Source organism: Martes martes, assembly GCF_963455335.1.
Source record: "Martes martes genome assembly, chromosome: 2".
NCBI classification, from domain to species: Eukaryota; Metazoa; Chordata; class Mammalia; order Carnivora; family Mustelidae; genus Martes; species Martes martes.
In genome coordinates this window covers 140,424,018-140,439,820 of record NC_137889.1, presented here as the reverse complement: position 1 = coordinate 140,439,820, position 15,803 = coordinate 140,424,018, and the positions used below count along the sequence as shown (strand labels likewise).

The 15,803-nt window shown below is 46.1% G+C and overlaps 2 pseudogenes across 2 annotated transcripts; both read left to right on the top strand.

Moving 5' to 3' along the window:
- Positions 1-441: 441 nt before the first annotated feature.
- On the top strand, positions 442-803 carry LOC308338157 (mitochondrial pyruvate carrier 2-like; annotated as a pseudogene). Its single transcript has one exon. The product of its transcript is annotated as a mitochondrial pyruvate carrier 2-like (transcript).
- A 324-nt stretch (positions 804-1,127) lies between these two features.
- On the top strand, positions 1,128-1,664 carry LOC308338337 (Golgi SNAP receptor complex member 2-like; annotated as a pseudogene). The gene has a single exon. The product of its transcript is annotated as a Golgi SNAP receptor complex member 2-like (transcript).
- Positions 1,665-15,803: the final 14,139 nt, after the last annotated feature.

Genomic DNA, 15,803 nt, shown 5'->3' with positions numbered 1-15,803 from the left:
AAAAATTACAACAGTAACATCAAAGATCACTGATTACACATCACCATAACAAATGTAATAATACTGAAAAAGTCTGAAATACTGAGAATCACCCACCTGTGAGCCAGAGATACAAGGGAGTCAATGCTGTTGGAAGAACTGCACCAATAAAAAACCCTGCTCAACAACACAGGTTGCCACAAACCCTCAGTGTGTAAAACAAGCGCAGTGTCTGTGCAGCACAGTAAAACCAAGGATACCTCTACTACACTGTGAAGCAGCACAGTAGCATCTGAAGGGAAACCGTGGGTGAATCTAAAATGTGCAGTGTAAGGCCGAGGAAGATGTGAGGCAAGAGAAAGTGACACGTGCCCTTCGTTGTCATGCAGCAGGGAGCAAACAGCCACTGTCATCCCCACCCCACCCCCCGCCCCGTGGCTGCCCACGACCACTTCCACAGAGATGTCAGCCACTGGCACTGGGGGCCTTCAGGCCACCTACGACCCAATCCTTGAGAAAGTGAAGCTCTTGCTGGCGGAGAAATTGAGGCTGTTGTACTACATGGCAGGTCCCAAACAGTCTTGTTCTGGGCTCCAGCATGCGCTGGACTGGCTGACATGGCCAGACCTGCACAGAAACTCAGTGCAGCTCAGTCTATCACGCTGATGGCTACAGGATTTATGTGGCCAGGATACTCACTGGTAATTGCTCCAAAAAGCTGGAGTCTGTTTGCTGTTAATTTCTTTGCAGGGGCAGCAGGAGCTTTTCATTTCTTTTATATTTGGAGATATAACCAAGAACTAAAAGCTAAAGCAAACAAGTAAGAGTTCCTGACCACCCAAACAATCTAGATGTGGACATAACCACTGGGAGGAATTTGATTTATTATTTGGCTATCGACAAGGTGAAGGTCACTGTGCTACTGTTTGGAAGGCATAAAAAAAAAACCCAAACTGTAAACTGGGGACTAATACTTGATTCAAAAGAAAAATAAAGCAAAGTTTTAATAACAAACAAACAAATAAAATATACACTGTAAAGCCAGGGCTGGACCTGGCAAGGCTACAACAAGGAGATGCTATACCAGCAAATGCACTAGCAGGTCCATAAGACCTAGTCTCACAAGGACGACTTGAGATGGCAAATAGTCTCTGCACTTAGTAGAAAACAAAATCCAAGCAAACAGACCAGATATTCAGCCATCTAGAACGTCTGGAGATTCTGTCTAGCAAGGAGGCCTCTGACAAAAGACGGAATTCCAAAGTTCATGTGGACCACTGAAAGTATCATGTTCAGCACCTGTAGCCTATGCGGAAACTTCAGCACCAGTGATACACAAGGGAGCAGCAGGGATGGCAAGAGGAGCTTCTGTATCAGACTTCCACCACTAACAACTCAGATACCGCCATCCTAATGGATGACTTGTGGCAGTTCAACTCTTCCCTGCAGAAAATTCACTACAGCTTAGAAGACCTCACTGGAGCTGGGTGCAATATTCTGGAAGGACTCAGGGCCCAGAGACTGACCTTGAAGGGGGCTCAGATGAAGATCTTTGATACTGCCAACATGCTGAGCTTGTTACAGCATGAGGGGAGAAGTGGGCTTTCCAGAACAAGTACTTTCTGATGGGTGGGTTGCTGCTCACCTGTGTGGTCACGTTCCTCGTGGTACAGTACCTGATGTGAGCCAGCCAATCCCATCAACTGAACAATGTTCCCACTGTGTGAGTCTGTGTGAGTGTGTGTGTGTGAGAGAGAGAGGAGAGCCCAGAGGCTGCCTTCTGAAATGTATGCCCATCTTAACTGTGAAGACCCCCCAGAAGTAATCATGATCCGTAACCCAGTGGGAGTTGCAAATCTGCTCTGTTTTCTGTGACTCCTTGATGGGGAAGCTAGTGCCACCAAGAAGCATGGTGCTTATGGGGCACCTGGGTGGCTCAGTGGGTTAAAGCCTCTGCCTTCGGCTCAGGTCATGATCCCAGGTCCTGGGATAGAGCGCTGCATAGGGCTCTCTGCTCAACAGGGAGCCTGCTTCCCCTGCTCTCTCTGCCTGTCTTTCTGCCTACTTGTGATCTCTGCCTGTCAAATAAATAAATAAAATCTTTAAAAAAAAAAAAAAAAAGCATGGTGCTTAGGAAATAAAAGAAGTTCCTGTTCTCTTTCTCAAAATAAATAAACAGAAATTTTTTAAAAATGTACACTGTAAACCCAAAGGCAACAAGTATAAAAATATTTTAAGAGGTATGAATATGTCAACAGAAGAGATAAAACAGAATCATAACATGTTAAATTAAAGGCAGAAAAAGAGGGAAAAGAAAACAAGAAATAAATGATGAACAGAAAACAGCTGGCAAGATGTTAGATTTTAATCAAATCCTATCAATCCTATCAGTCAATGGTTGCCTGGGGCCAGAGGAGAGGAGGGACTGGCAAAGGAGCACGTGGGAACTATGCGGGGTGATGGACACTTCCTAAGTCTTAACTGGGGTGGCAGACATTTGTCAATCCTCCTAGAACTGTATGTTTCAAATGGGTGCATACTACTGTGTGTGAATTATACCTCAATAAAGTTTATTTTTCCAAGTAAAGAGCGAAAAGTTAAAGAAAAAGCAAACTATTGGAGTAATTAAGAATGCCTGCTCTGGACCCAACGGCCCAGCCTCCCTCACTGGCGCGTCCATGCCAACATTACTCGCCCTCCCCTCACCTCAGCTCTCTCGTGCTGGAACACGCCTCATCCGCCGACCCTGAGGTGGCAGCAAGAGCTCCGGGCCCCAGGCCGGCACACATGGAACAGCCGTGCAGTGCAGGCTAGCATGAAGGGGACTCATGAAGAACGGGACTCATGAAGAACGGGACTCATGAAGAACGACCCATGTCCGCACACGGGATCACACAGGGTGGCTCCCCGCGGGAGACACCGCTATTTCTGCTCCAGGCAAACAAGTATCATCTGACTAAAGGCTCAGACGGAATTTTCTAAAATCGCTGTGGACAAGACAGCTCAAAAAACACTGCATGTATGTATTATATTCTTATTATCTCAAGATACATTTCTTAAATTACTCACTGTTTTTCGGGTTAAGATATATTTTATTTTTTTTAAAAATATCTGCTCTATGTTTTCAGAGATGTTAACTAACATCCAATGACAAGAGACTAAGTGCTCACAAGCTGAAAGGTCTGGAAGCTTCCCCTTGGAGAAGCTGGCTCTTCTAGAGGCTACTAGTCAAGGACTGTGGGGTTCCCAGGACTGAGCATCTACTCAGATCCACGCTTGGAAGCTCCAGGCCAGACGCACGGAACATCAACTGCGGTGGTGAAAAGGGACTCCAAGTAAGCAGCCTGTTAGAGCTGTCTGTTCTCCCTTAAGGTGAGCGCAAAGAAACGTTAAATGCAAACAAAACATTAGCAGAAATAAATTGACAGGGGTGCCCAGGTGGCCCGGCTGGGCATCTGCCTTCAGCTTAGGTCATGGTCCCAGGGTCCTGGGATCAAGTCCCACATCAGGCTCCCTGGGAGCCTGCCTCTCCCTCTCCACCTACTGCTCCCCCTGCTCATGTTCTGTCAAATAAGTAAATAAAATCTTTTATTTAAAAAAAAAAAAAGAAATTGATAGAAACACACCTCATGGTTAGAAAATACTCCATTTTTCCTACATTCCTACTTCTTTACAGCTCAGTCCATATTTATGGAAGACCTACAATTTGCTGAGATGGACCCAAAGCCCACATACGTGTTCTGGCTCTTGAGAAAACGGCACATGAGTGGACTGTTTCAACATCATGAAAGTGATAGTATTAATATAAAAAGATGTGCACGTTACTACACAGCAGCCCCAAGAACAAGAAATGACTCACGTGAGAATACAAAGCTAAACACCAAGTGCCGGGCATTATGCTAAATAAATGCCATACATGTATTTCCTCCAATAACTCTTAGATGACCCAAAAGGCAGGCACTACTGTCTCTTTTTTTGTTGTTGTTGAAGATTTTATTTATTTATCTGACAGAGATAGAAAGCACACAAGGGGGAGGAGTGGCAGGCAGAGAGAGGGAGGAGGATACTTCCCACTGAGCGGGGAGCCCGATGTGGGGCTCGATCCCAGGACCCTGGGACCGTGACCCGAGCCTAAGGCAGATGCTTAACTGAGCCACCCAGGTGCCCCACTACTGTCTCATTTTAAAGCGGTGGCACCTGAGGAGCAGAGCCATTGGGGAGGCCCATCGACACCACAGGGCTAGGATGCACGCCCGGACAGTGTGAACCCCACACCTGTGTGCACAACATCCCAACAGGTCTGCCCGCTGGCCGCCGGGAACGCGCCTCTCCTCTGCCGATGCGGCGCACGCATTTTCTCTTTAAAGGCTGACTCACCCCGCTCCCACTCTCTCCCACTCTTGCCCAGTCTCTCCCAGTCAGGCCGGCCACCTCCTGTGTGCACAGCACTTCTGGACCACACGTGCTCCTCTCCCTCTCCCAAGAAACTGACCACAGACTTTGTCCTGAGTACATTCCTCCTTCTAACACCTTCCATAATGTCACTCCTAGGACAGGCAGCGTCCACGGAATGAGCAAGCAGAAGACTGCAGTGGTTTTCAAGCAATGGCCACAGACAGGAGGGGTAGGCTGTCCCCCGGGAGAACATGAGCAAGACGACCATGAACGTGCGCACATGCCTCATAATCAAGGACCGGCACCACCAGTGAAAGACCGACACCTACGACCAGCAACAAAGGAGAGAATGCGGAGTCCTCCACGGATGGTTCTGCATGAGGACACCGGCCCCAGTCAGCAGCGGACAGCTGGACCTGCCACTGTGGTCAGACAGGGTCCTGGAGGCCCAGCGGGAGGGAAAATCCAAGCAGGGAGCACAAGTCGGAGAAGTGTGCTTGCCTGGATGCTTTGTCAGAGAGAAGAAATGGCCAGAGACGCAGATCTATGCCAGTGTATGGCAGAAGCTGATGTCTGGCTGGCTGGCCTAGGAACCTGGAAAGAACAAGGAGGGATAACTGGAGGCAGAGGGTTTTAGAGAAGGGGTCTAAGGATGGGCACGGAGCGCAAGGCAATCTGTGTCCTCTGAATGCTCAGCAATGATAGCCACTGCCAAAGCAGCTCTCAAATGCCCTGCGCACGTCTGCCTCTGAGCTTCTTTCCCCAACACTTCCCCAAATACGCTCATGAACAAAGAGACAAGGCCGCAAGGATGGGAGGGAGGACTGTGCTCAGTGACATAACTTCCACCAAGATGATCTGCATTCTCCAGCGCCAGGTGCCTGCAGGGCAGAGGTTCTCTGGTGTTTGGCATTTGTGCCTGCTCCAGCATGGGACTCAGGGTGGAACACAGCTGGGAGGAGCCCCAAGGAGCCTGGGCTTGTGTCCCAGCCTCAGTGACTGCTTCCTGCACCCTCTCCTCAGCCCCATGTCTCAGCGCATGGAACGGTTCCTGCAGAGCTGGCTGGCTAGTGAGCCCAACCTTGTTCCACACAGGGGTCTGGAGACGCCCTGGCCCCAGCAACAGACAGAAGTGTGTGCGTGCCTGGTTAAGGGGGCTGCTGCTCCAGCATCCAGTTCCAGCGGTGCTTCCCAGATGCTTGCATGCCTGCCCATCACCGCTGGCTCACCTGAACCCTAGAGGTATGTTCCCACGGCCCTCCCCACAAAGACACAATGCACCCCAGGCAGCACGCCTACACAGGACCCTGACTGCCTCTGCATGGCCTCCCACCTGCCTCAAGCTGGCCTGCACCCCAGACTGATCCTGCCTGTCTAGTGAGTATGGACTAGCTCTGGCCAGGCAACCCAGCTACAACCATCTGTATTCCAACAAGATATGAACCCCAGTCTTGGGGTGTGACCCCTTCCAAATGTATCCATCCTTGGGGGTACTATCCCTCAGCCCTGGAGTATACATCAGAGTTCTCTTTCCAGTTTATGGCTACTCTGTCAAAGCTTACTAATTTCTTAATATATTAAATTTCCCTTATTTAAATTGCTACATGGTTAGTCTCCTGACTGGATCCAGAAGGATATAGCCTGTTCTCCAATGTCACCATTTTTGGACTTGCTGTACAATTTTTCACTATTATGACACAACACTGACCAAGGAGTTTGTTTTAGGGTAACAGTGAGGTGATGACCCACGGCCATGGGATTCACTCATCTTGTCACATACTCCATCACCCAAAAGAGCTGGCTGCAGATAACGCTGAAATGGCCCACTGGGGACACAGGAGACCTGTGTGTCCCACAAGATGTAGCTTTATATATTCTGTATAGATGTCCAACAGATGGTGCTGCTTCTCCAGGAAAGAAGGGTCCAGTGCAAGTAGCATCTCTAATTTATACTTTCTGGACCAATCCAGAAACTTCTTCCTTCCAAGCCCCATAACTCTGGGTTCTGATAAGTTGGAAGCCTTAGTATCCAAGAGTTGAATACTTGTATCAGGTGATAGTAATATCAGTACACCAGAAGCTAGTCTGACCGTCTGGACTTGTGGTACCTCTGAACCAACACATTCAACACCACCACCACACACTGAACTAGATATTGTGATGGGCAAAGGTAAAGAGAACATGAGACAAGTTGTGGAATACCAAAAGTATGTCTTTACAAAAATATGTACTTCTTTTTTTGCTGCTTTTTTGTTTGTTTTTTTCTACGGGGTTTTGTTTGTTTTTTTGTGGTTTTTTTTTTGCTTTTGTTTGTATTAGTCACCATACAGTACATCATTAGCTTTTTATGCAGTGTTCAGTGATTCATTATTTGCATATATACCCAGTGCTCATTACAACACATGCGCTCCTTAATACCCATTACCTGGCTGGCCCATTCCCGCCACCCTGCTTGCCTCTGAAACCCTCAGTTTGTCTCCCAGAGTCCACAGTCTCTCATGGTTTGTCTCCCTCCCAAAAATATGTATTTCTGAATTAAGCTTCCTTCTAAAATGTTGACATATCTTCCAAGAACAGCACATAAATACTGATAAATTTTTCCAGCTATCTGAATTTAAGTCACAAAACAGCATGAAAAAAAATTAATAAAACATTAACCCCAGACCATATGTCCCACCCCAAACAAAACTGAGTCAGCTATGACTTTGTTTTCACATACACATACATGCTTCAAACAAAATATGCTTGGAATAAATAGTGCCCAGCTGGCTCAGTCAGGGGAGCAGGCAACTCTTGATCTCAGGGTCATGAGTTGGGAGCCCCAAGCTGGCATGGAAATTACTTTACTAAACAAGTAAGAATATACTGGAATACCTTCACCTCCCAGCACCATTTAGAGTCAAGGGCAGGCTAACACAAGCAGAACAGCAGCAGTGGTTAAAAAAAAACTGCAGGGGCACTTGGGTGGCTCAGTGGATTAAAGCCTCTGCCTTCGGCTCAGGTCATGGTCCCAGGGTCCTGGGATCAAGCCCCACGTCGGGCTCCCTGCTCAGTGGGGAGCCTGTCCTCCTCTCTCTCTCTCTGCCTGCCTCTCTGCCTACTTGTAATCTGTCAAACAAATAAATAAATTAAAAAGAGAGAGAGAGAGAGAAACTGCAGAAAGGCAGCAGTGTTTGCTACAGAGAGACTGGAGCCAGGATACCTGGGTTCAAATCCCAACTCTACCTCCTAACATGCTGTGTAACCTTGAGAAGTCACTCATATTTGTAGAACTCAATTTTTCCTTTTTTTTTCCCAAAGATTTTACTTATTTAAATAATCTGGACCCCCAGCATGGGGCTAGAACTCATAACCCCAAGATCAAGAGTCACATGTTCCACTGACTGAGCCAGTCATGTACCCCCAAACTCATTTTTCTTTTTCTGAAAAACAGAGATACCTCATAAGGTATTTAAAAATATTTTCTTTTCTTTTTTTAAACGAAGTTCCACACCCAGCATGGAGCCCAACATGGGGCTTGAACTCACAACCCTGAGATCAAGACCTGAGCCAAGTTCTAGAACTGGATGCTCAACCAACGGAGCCACCCAGGTGCCCCTAAGTTTGTCTGCTTTTTACTTTTTTATTGCTTTTTAAAGATTTATAAATTTACTGAAGAAAGCAAGAACGAGTGGAAGGACGGAGGGAAGGGATAGAGAGAGGGAATCTCTCAAGCAGATGCCCCACCAAGCACAGAGTCGGATGTGGGGCTCGATCCCACCACCAACAAATCGTGACCCGAGCCGAAACCAAGAGGTGGACCCCAACCGACTGAGCCACCCAAGTACCCCAGGTTTGTTTATTTTTTAACACAACACTGAACCCTATGGCTGCTTAGAAAATATATACTTAAAATACTGTATAACTGTGGTTGAAAACTATTCACTGTTCACCCTTAAGCAAGTCACTTACACTGCAAGCCTCAGTTTCCTTATTTGTAAATGGAGGATTAAAAAAAAATCCACTTAGAAGGTTGCCACAGAATCAAATGAGATTATGACAAGTGGTTAATAGAGTGTAGGATATAGTAATCATTAAGTCAAAATGGCAGCTGTTTATTTTCATTAAAATGACAGAATTTTTTTTTAAGATTTTATTTATTTATTTGACAGAGATCACAAGCAGGCAGAGAGGCAGGCAGAGAGAGAGAGAAAAGGAAGCAGGCTCCCCGCTGAGCAGAGAGCCCGATGTGGGGCTTGATCCCAGGACCCTGGAATCATGACCTGAGCCGAAGGCAGAGGCTTTAACCCACTGAGCCACCCAGGCGCCCCTAAAATGACAGAATTTTTTAAATGAGCAAAATAAAGCAGGCAAATGCAAATAAAATGAATGCATGGGTAGCAACTTAAAATCAGAGAAACATAAGTGGGCTGGTACAGTCAGGGGAGCACACAACTCTTGATCTCGGGGTTGTGAGTTTGAGCTCCATACGGGGTGTAAAGATCACTTAAAAATAAAATCTTAGGGGCATGTGGGTGGCTCAGTGGGTTAAGCCTCTGCCTTCGGCTCAGGTCATGATCTCAGGGTCCTGGGATGGAGCCCCGCATCGGGCTCTCTGCTCAGCAGGGAGCCTGCTTCCCTCTCTCTCTGCCTGCCTCTCTGCCTACTTGTGATCTCTCTCTGTCAAATAAATAAAATCTTTTAAAAACAAAATAAAATCTTTTTTTTTTTAAAGATTTTATTTAGGGGCGCCTGGGTGGCTCAGTGGGTTAAAGCCTCTGCCTTCGGCTCAGGTCATGATCTCAGGGTCCTGGGATCGAGCCCCGCATCAGGCTCTCTGCTCGGCGGGGAGCCTGCTTCCCTTCCTCTCTCTCTCTGCCTGCCTCTCTGCCTGCTTGTGATCTTTGTCAAATAAATAAAATCTTTAATTAAAAAAAAAAAGATTTTATTTATTTGACAGACAGAGATCACAAGTAGGCAGAGAGGCAGGCAGAGAGAGGGGAGGAAGCAGGCTCCCCGCTGAGCAGAAGGCCCGATTCGGGGCTCGATCCCAGGATCCTGGGATCATGACCTGAGCCGAAGGCAGAGGCTTTAACCCACTGAGCCACCCAGGTGCCGCAAAATAAAATAAAATCTTAAAAAGAAAGGAAAAGGGGTGCCTGGGTGGTTCAGTGGGTTAAGGCCTCTGCCTTCAGTTCAGGTCATGATCATAGGGTCCTGGGATCGAGCCCCGCATCGGGCTCTCTGCTCAGCAGGGAGCCTGCTTCCCCCTCTCTGCCTGCCTCTCTGCCTACTTGTGATCTCTGTCAAATAAATAAAATCTTTAAAATAAAAAAAAAAGAAAGGAAAAGAAAAACACTGTAAGTAACAAGGTTACTCTGTTAATAGGAGGTATACTTTTAATAAAAGACATGAAAGTCGGGGCACCTGGGTGGCTCAGTGGGCTGGAGCCTCTGCCTTCGGCTCCGGTCGTGGTCCTGGGTTCTTGGGATTGAGCCCCACATTGGGCTCTCTGCTCAGCGGGGAGCCTGCTTCCCTTCCTCTCCCTCTCTGCCTGCCTCTCTGCCTACTTGTGATCTCTGTCAGATAAATAAATAAAATCTTAAAAAAAAAAAAAAGACATGAAGGTCATAACTCAGTATAAAATAAACATATTGGGGCGACTGGGTGGCTCAGTGGGTTAAAGCCTCTGCCTTTGGCTGAGGTCATGATCTCAGGGTCCTGGGATCGAGCCCTGCATCGGGCTCTCTGCTCAGCGGGGAGCCTGCTTCCCCCTCTCTCTCTGCCTGCCTCTGCCTACTTGTGATCTGTCTGTCAAATAAATAAATAAATAAAATCTTAAAAAAAAAAAAAAAAGATTTAAAATAAACATATTGAGGGACACCGGGTGGTTTAGTTGGTTAAGCAGCTGCCTTCGGCTCAGGTCATGATCCCAGGGTCCTGAGATGGAGTTCCACATTGGGCTCCTTGCTCAGAGGGGAGCCTGCTTCTCCCTCTCCCTCTGCCCCTCTCATGGGCGCGCTCTCTCTCTCCCTCTCTGTCAAATAAATAAATAAAATCTTTTAAAAATAAAAATATACATGTTGAATATATAATGCAAAAGCCAGTAAAGTCTCCAGTAAAAATTAACAGATGTTACCAACCATCAAACAGGGCACCTATCAATCTGTAACAAACCAAGTAGAGAAAAACATAAATGACAAATTTAAATAAGGCTTAATTGTTGGATTTATGTCGATTTAAAACTCCACTGAGGGGCACCTCGGTGGCTCAGTGGGTTAAGCCTCTCAGAGGGTCATGATCTCAGAGGTCATAATCTCAGAGGGTCCTGGGACTGAGCCCGGCACTGGGCTCTCTGCTCTCAGCAGGGAGCCTGCTTCACCACCGCCCACCTCCCAGCCTGCCTCTCTGCCTACTTGTGATCTCTGACAAATAAATAAATAAAATCTTTATAAATAAATAAATAAATAAAACTCCACTGAATACTTCTAGTGTTAGGCTCCACAAAACACTTGGAAAACCAATCAAATAAGCTACTAAAAAACAAAAACCTACATTTTACAAAAGATCAAAGTTATACAGGCCCTATTCATTTAAAAACAAAAAACAGGGGCACGAGGATGACTCAGTCCATTAAGTGTCTGACTCTTGGTTTCAGCTCAGAACATGATCTTGGGCGTCATGGGATTAAGACCCATACTGGGCTCCATGCCTGGCACAGAATCTGCTTGAAATTCTCTCCCTCCCCCACTTGTGCTCTCTCTTTCCCTCCCTCTAAAATAAATAGATAAAATAAATCTTTAAAGTCCCAGTACTTACCTTAGTAACTAACACAAAATATGCACTAACTAAATGTGTGCTGAGTAAAAAGACTCAGAAAAACAACAAAATTGAGAACACCATGTATCAAAACTTCAGGTGTCTGGACAAAGTTGTACTTAAAGTTAAGTTCATAGCTTTAACAACTAGTATTATTTTGAAGTGGAAAAAAAAGAATTCAGTTCAAGATCAGAAATCAACTCAGAAAGCTGCTGCCCTCCCCAAAATAAGAACAAATTATTATAAATATAAAAAGGTGGGCGCCTGGGTGGCTCAGTGGGTTAAAGCCTCTGCCTTCGGCTCAGGTCATGATCCCAGAGTCCTGGGATCGAGCTCCGCATCGGGCTCTCTGCTCCGCAGGGAGCCTGCTTCCTCCCCTTTCTCTCTGCCTGCCTCTCTGCCTACTTGTGATCTCTGTCTGTCAAATAAATAAATAAAATCTTAAAAAATAATAATAATAAATATGAAAAGGTAATGACTTAGTAAAGAGAATTGTTAAGCAATAAAAAGTAGTTAAAATATGGCAAATCTCTCTGAATTGTATGCTTAAAAATAGTTAAAATGGCACTTTTTACGATATATATTTTTACCACCATTAAAAAAAGTTTGTTTTTTGAGAAGGGCAAATTTAAGGGGAGGGGATGGATACTGAAAATTTAAAAAACCAACAGATTAAAAAAGGACAGTTCTAGGAAGTTTAATAGACGATTATTCTTTAAGAAACAGAGTATTCCTGAGCACTAACAATGTGCATACTTCACGGGGTTAAAAATGAAATACTCTAACACCAGAAACATCATAGAATCATGAAAAGCACATGGTAACAATTAGCATTCACCAAGTCCTACTAGGATTCTCACTCTCTCATCTACCTCAAACCACCCACTCTCCTCAAAGCCACAGTAACTCCTACCACTGTTCCACCATATATGGATGTCTAAGTCGGTTTATTGTCTACAACAGACTTCTGATGTTCTCAAGGACACATGACGACCTTCCACAAGACCTTCTGTAACAAACCACTAAGACATTTAAATATCTCATCAGACCTTTAAGAAACATGTAAGATTAAAATAAGTTCTGCCCCTAAGTACACACTGCACTTTTGGACATTCTCGCATGAATCTCTGGAGACAGTCACTGTTCACAGGACAGGAAAACCACAACAAAGCTCAAGTGAAAGGATGGTGGGGTGTGGGCAGCCAGCAGCCAAGCCACTTCCAGACAAAACCAGGAGCTTCAAGATTTCCCCTTTCCAAATTCATGCCTTCACAAAATTGACATTAGAATGGTAACCATTAGTTACATCAAAAATAATGAATATTTGGAATAATTACTATATGAACTCTACAAGATTCTCAAAATTCTGAGGTATTTTAGATCTCATGTCAACTAATAGCTTGACGTAATATAATTTTGAGTTCAATACTTGTACAAAGTCCAATAAACTCAAGCAACCACATTAAATCCTCAAAAATGCTGTATGGCAATCACTGTCTAAACCACAAAGACTGGTCAGAGACTCAGCACAGCATCATCTAGAGCGGCCCTACACCTGCCACAGCCCCTTGCTCCTCACTGTGCAGCTGGCCCTGAACAAGCCCTTGGCCTTCCTGCGCCTATGTCCTCAACTTAAACCGGGGATGAGAGCCCCTCGGCTTCAGGTCACTATGAGGACAAGTGGGAGACACACATGGACGGCACAACAGGGCCTGACATGGGAAGGGCTGCGGGAACGCCAGCGAACGTTAACACAGCCTATCCAGCTTGTGGCAGAGCTGCTCAGCAACTAACTGCTTACACTGTGAACTAATGCCAGAAGAACGATATAAATTAAATTCTGACTTCTATTATAGTTCTGGACTCCTGCTATGTCACTTTATATGTCACTGCTGTCCAGCTCACCTACAACATCAGCCTCCTGGGAGCAGAACCCACTCCACCCAACACTTCCTTGCCACCCGAGCATCGGACACAACAAGATTTACACAAGGTCCTCCAGTGTTACAATCCCAGTATCTAGCATGTACCCAACATAAAACTTCAATGTTTACTCAGTGAATACATCTGCATTCTTTCAACTATTTCAACTTGAAGTCCAAGGCTCTGACACCCCCTGGTGAGTCTGGCCCTAGGAAGCACACTTTTGCACAAATTGCCAATGACCAGATTCTATTCGGCTGCTGGGCAGCCGTGACTACTCTCACTTGGGCAACTGTGGGAGGTCTTGCTGTGGTTCTCAGTCCGCATAGAGCAATGCACTGTCCTTGCTCCCTCCCCCTCCCCTGCATGGAGAGGTCAGCACACTCTCTAACCCAGGGCCTAGGCCAGGAGTATCTCAAGTACTTTCGGAGGGAAGCAGTTAGAGGAGTGGGGACCCTCAGACAGAGGGAGAGGGAAACTTATTCTCAGTGGTTTTTTTTTTATTTCATTCGCCTTTTCAGTACTTCCAAGAGGGCAGAGGACTACTATCTGCACCCAAATAACTCTTCGGTAACCAGAATTAATTGATAAATTCATGTTGCTTCTGATTTTAATGTTCATTTTTCATTAATGCCAAATGATTAATTCATGTAATAAAAAAGGTATGCATGTAATATTTATTGAAAACTCCTCTGTTCCAAATCTATTTAAGGCAGTTAGATATAAGCATTAAAAATGTAAGAGAAGGGGCGCCTGGGTGGCTCAGTGGGTTAAAGCCTCTGCCTTCAGCTCAGGTCATGATCCCAGGGTCCTGGGATCGAGCCCCGCATCGGGCTCTCTGCTCAGCAGGGAGCCTGCTTCCTCCTCTCTCTCTGCCTGCCTCTCTGCCTATTTGTGATCTCTGTCTGTCAAATAAATAAATAAAATCTTTAAAAAAAAAAAAAATGTAAGAGAAGGGGCGCCTGGGTGGCTCGGTGGGTTAAAGGCCTCTGCCTTGGGCTCAGGTCATGATCTCGGGGTCCTGGGACCCTGAGCCCCGCACTGGGCTCTCTGCTCAGCAGGGAGCCTGCTTCCTCCTCTCTCTCTGCCTGCCTCTCTGCCTAGTTGTGATTTCTGTCAAATTAATAAAATATTTAATTTAAAAAAATGTAAGAGAGGTCCTACCTCTCTTGAAAACTCCTCTGTTCCAACTCTATTTAAGGCAATTAGATATAAGCATTAAAAATGTAAGAGAAGGGGCGCCTGGGTGGCTCGGTGGGTTAAAGCCTCTGCCTTCAGCTCAGGTCATGACCTCAAGGTCCTAGGACCCTGAGCCGCGCATTGGGCTCTCTGCTCAGCGGGGAACCTGCTTCCCCCTCTCTCTTTGCCTGCCTCTCTGCCTACTTGTGATCTCTGTCTGTCAAATAAATAAATAAAATCTTTGGAAAAAAAAAATTTAAGAGAGGTGGGCACCTGGCTGGCTCAGTCAATGGGACTCTTGATCTTGGCGTCGTGAGCTTGAGCCCCATGTCGAGCTTAGAGATTACTTAAAATAATGATGATGACAGTGATGATAATGATGATGATGGGCGCCTGGGTGACTCAGTTGGTTGAGCTTCTGCCTCTGGTTCAGGTCATGATCTCAGGGTCCTAGGATCAAGCCCTACACCAGACTAGCTGCTCAGTGGGGAGCCTGCTTTTCCCTCTCCCTCTCCCCCCTGCTTGTGCTCTCTCTCTGTGTCAAATAAATAAATATATTTTTTAAGGTTTTGTTTATTTATTTGACAGAAAGACAGCGAGAGAGGGAACACAAGCCGGGGGAGCACCAGAGGGAGGAGAAGCAGGCTCCTTGCTGAGCAGGGAGCCCGACACGGGGCTCAATCCCAGTCCCTGAGATCATGACCTGAGCTGAAGGCAGACACTTAACAACTAAGCCACCCAGGTGTCCCTAAATAAAAATCTTAAAAACTAGTAATAAAAATAATGATGATGATGATCGAAGAGGAATCACAGGTTCTGAGTGTTATAGAACCTCAAAGGCCTGTTCTTTGCCCCCCCATCAATGCTTCACCTCACCAGCCACAGCCACACCATCAAGCCACACTCAACTCCCAGAAGTTGGTTTGGGGCTCAGATGTTTATGGTGGGGAGAACTGCGAAGATGGTGAAGCAGGAGGACCCTAAGCCCGCCCTGTTCCACAGATACAACAAGATAACAGTCAGATCAGTGTAAACAGCCCAGAAAATGGATCTGAAGACTGGCAGAACAAAGTCCACATAGAACGCTGGAAAGGTGAAGACACAGTTTGGGAGCAAAGCAGACCATCATCCACAATGGAAAGGGAGCCAGTGGCATAGAGAAGAACAAATATCAGGTGTCTACAGAACAAGTGCCTAATCTACATCTCCTCTTGAGTGTCTCAAGGCTCTTGGAGTTCAACACGTCCAAAACCAAACTTACACTGTGGCAGCAGTGAGCCAGAGAACCTGGGCATGATCAATGCAAAGAAAATGAAAGGTCGGTAGACATGGCAAGCCTGGTGCATGGGAACAGCCCAGTCTGCCCCATGTGAAGCACACCTGTGCTCCTGAGAAGATGCTTATGCCCCTCTCCCATCCCATAAACAGAAATCAAGGGGGTGCACCACATTCCCCTATTGAATCATGCCCACCCCACACCTGACACCAAGCCTCTAACAGGTCTTCCTGCTTCAGTCTTTGCCCCCTAC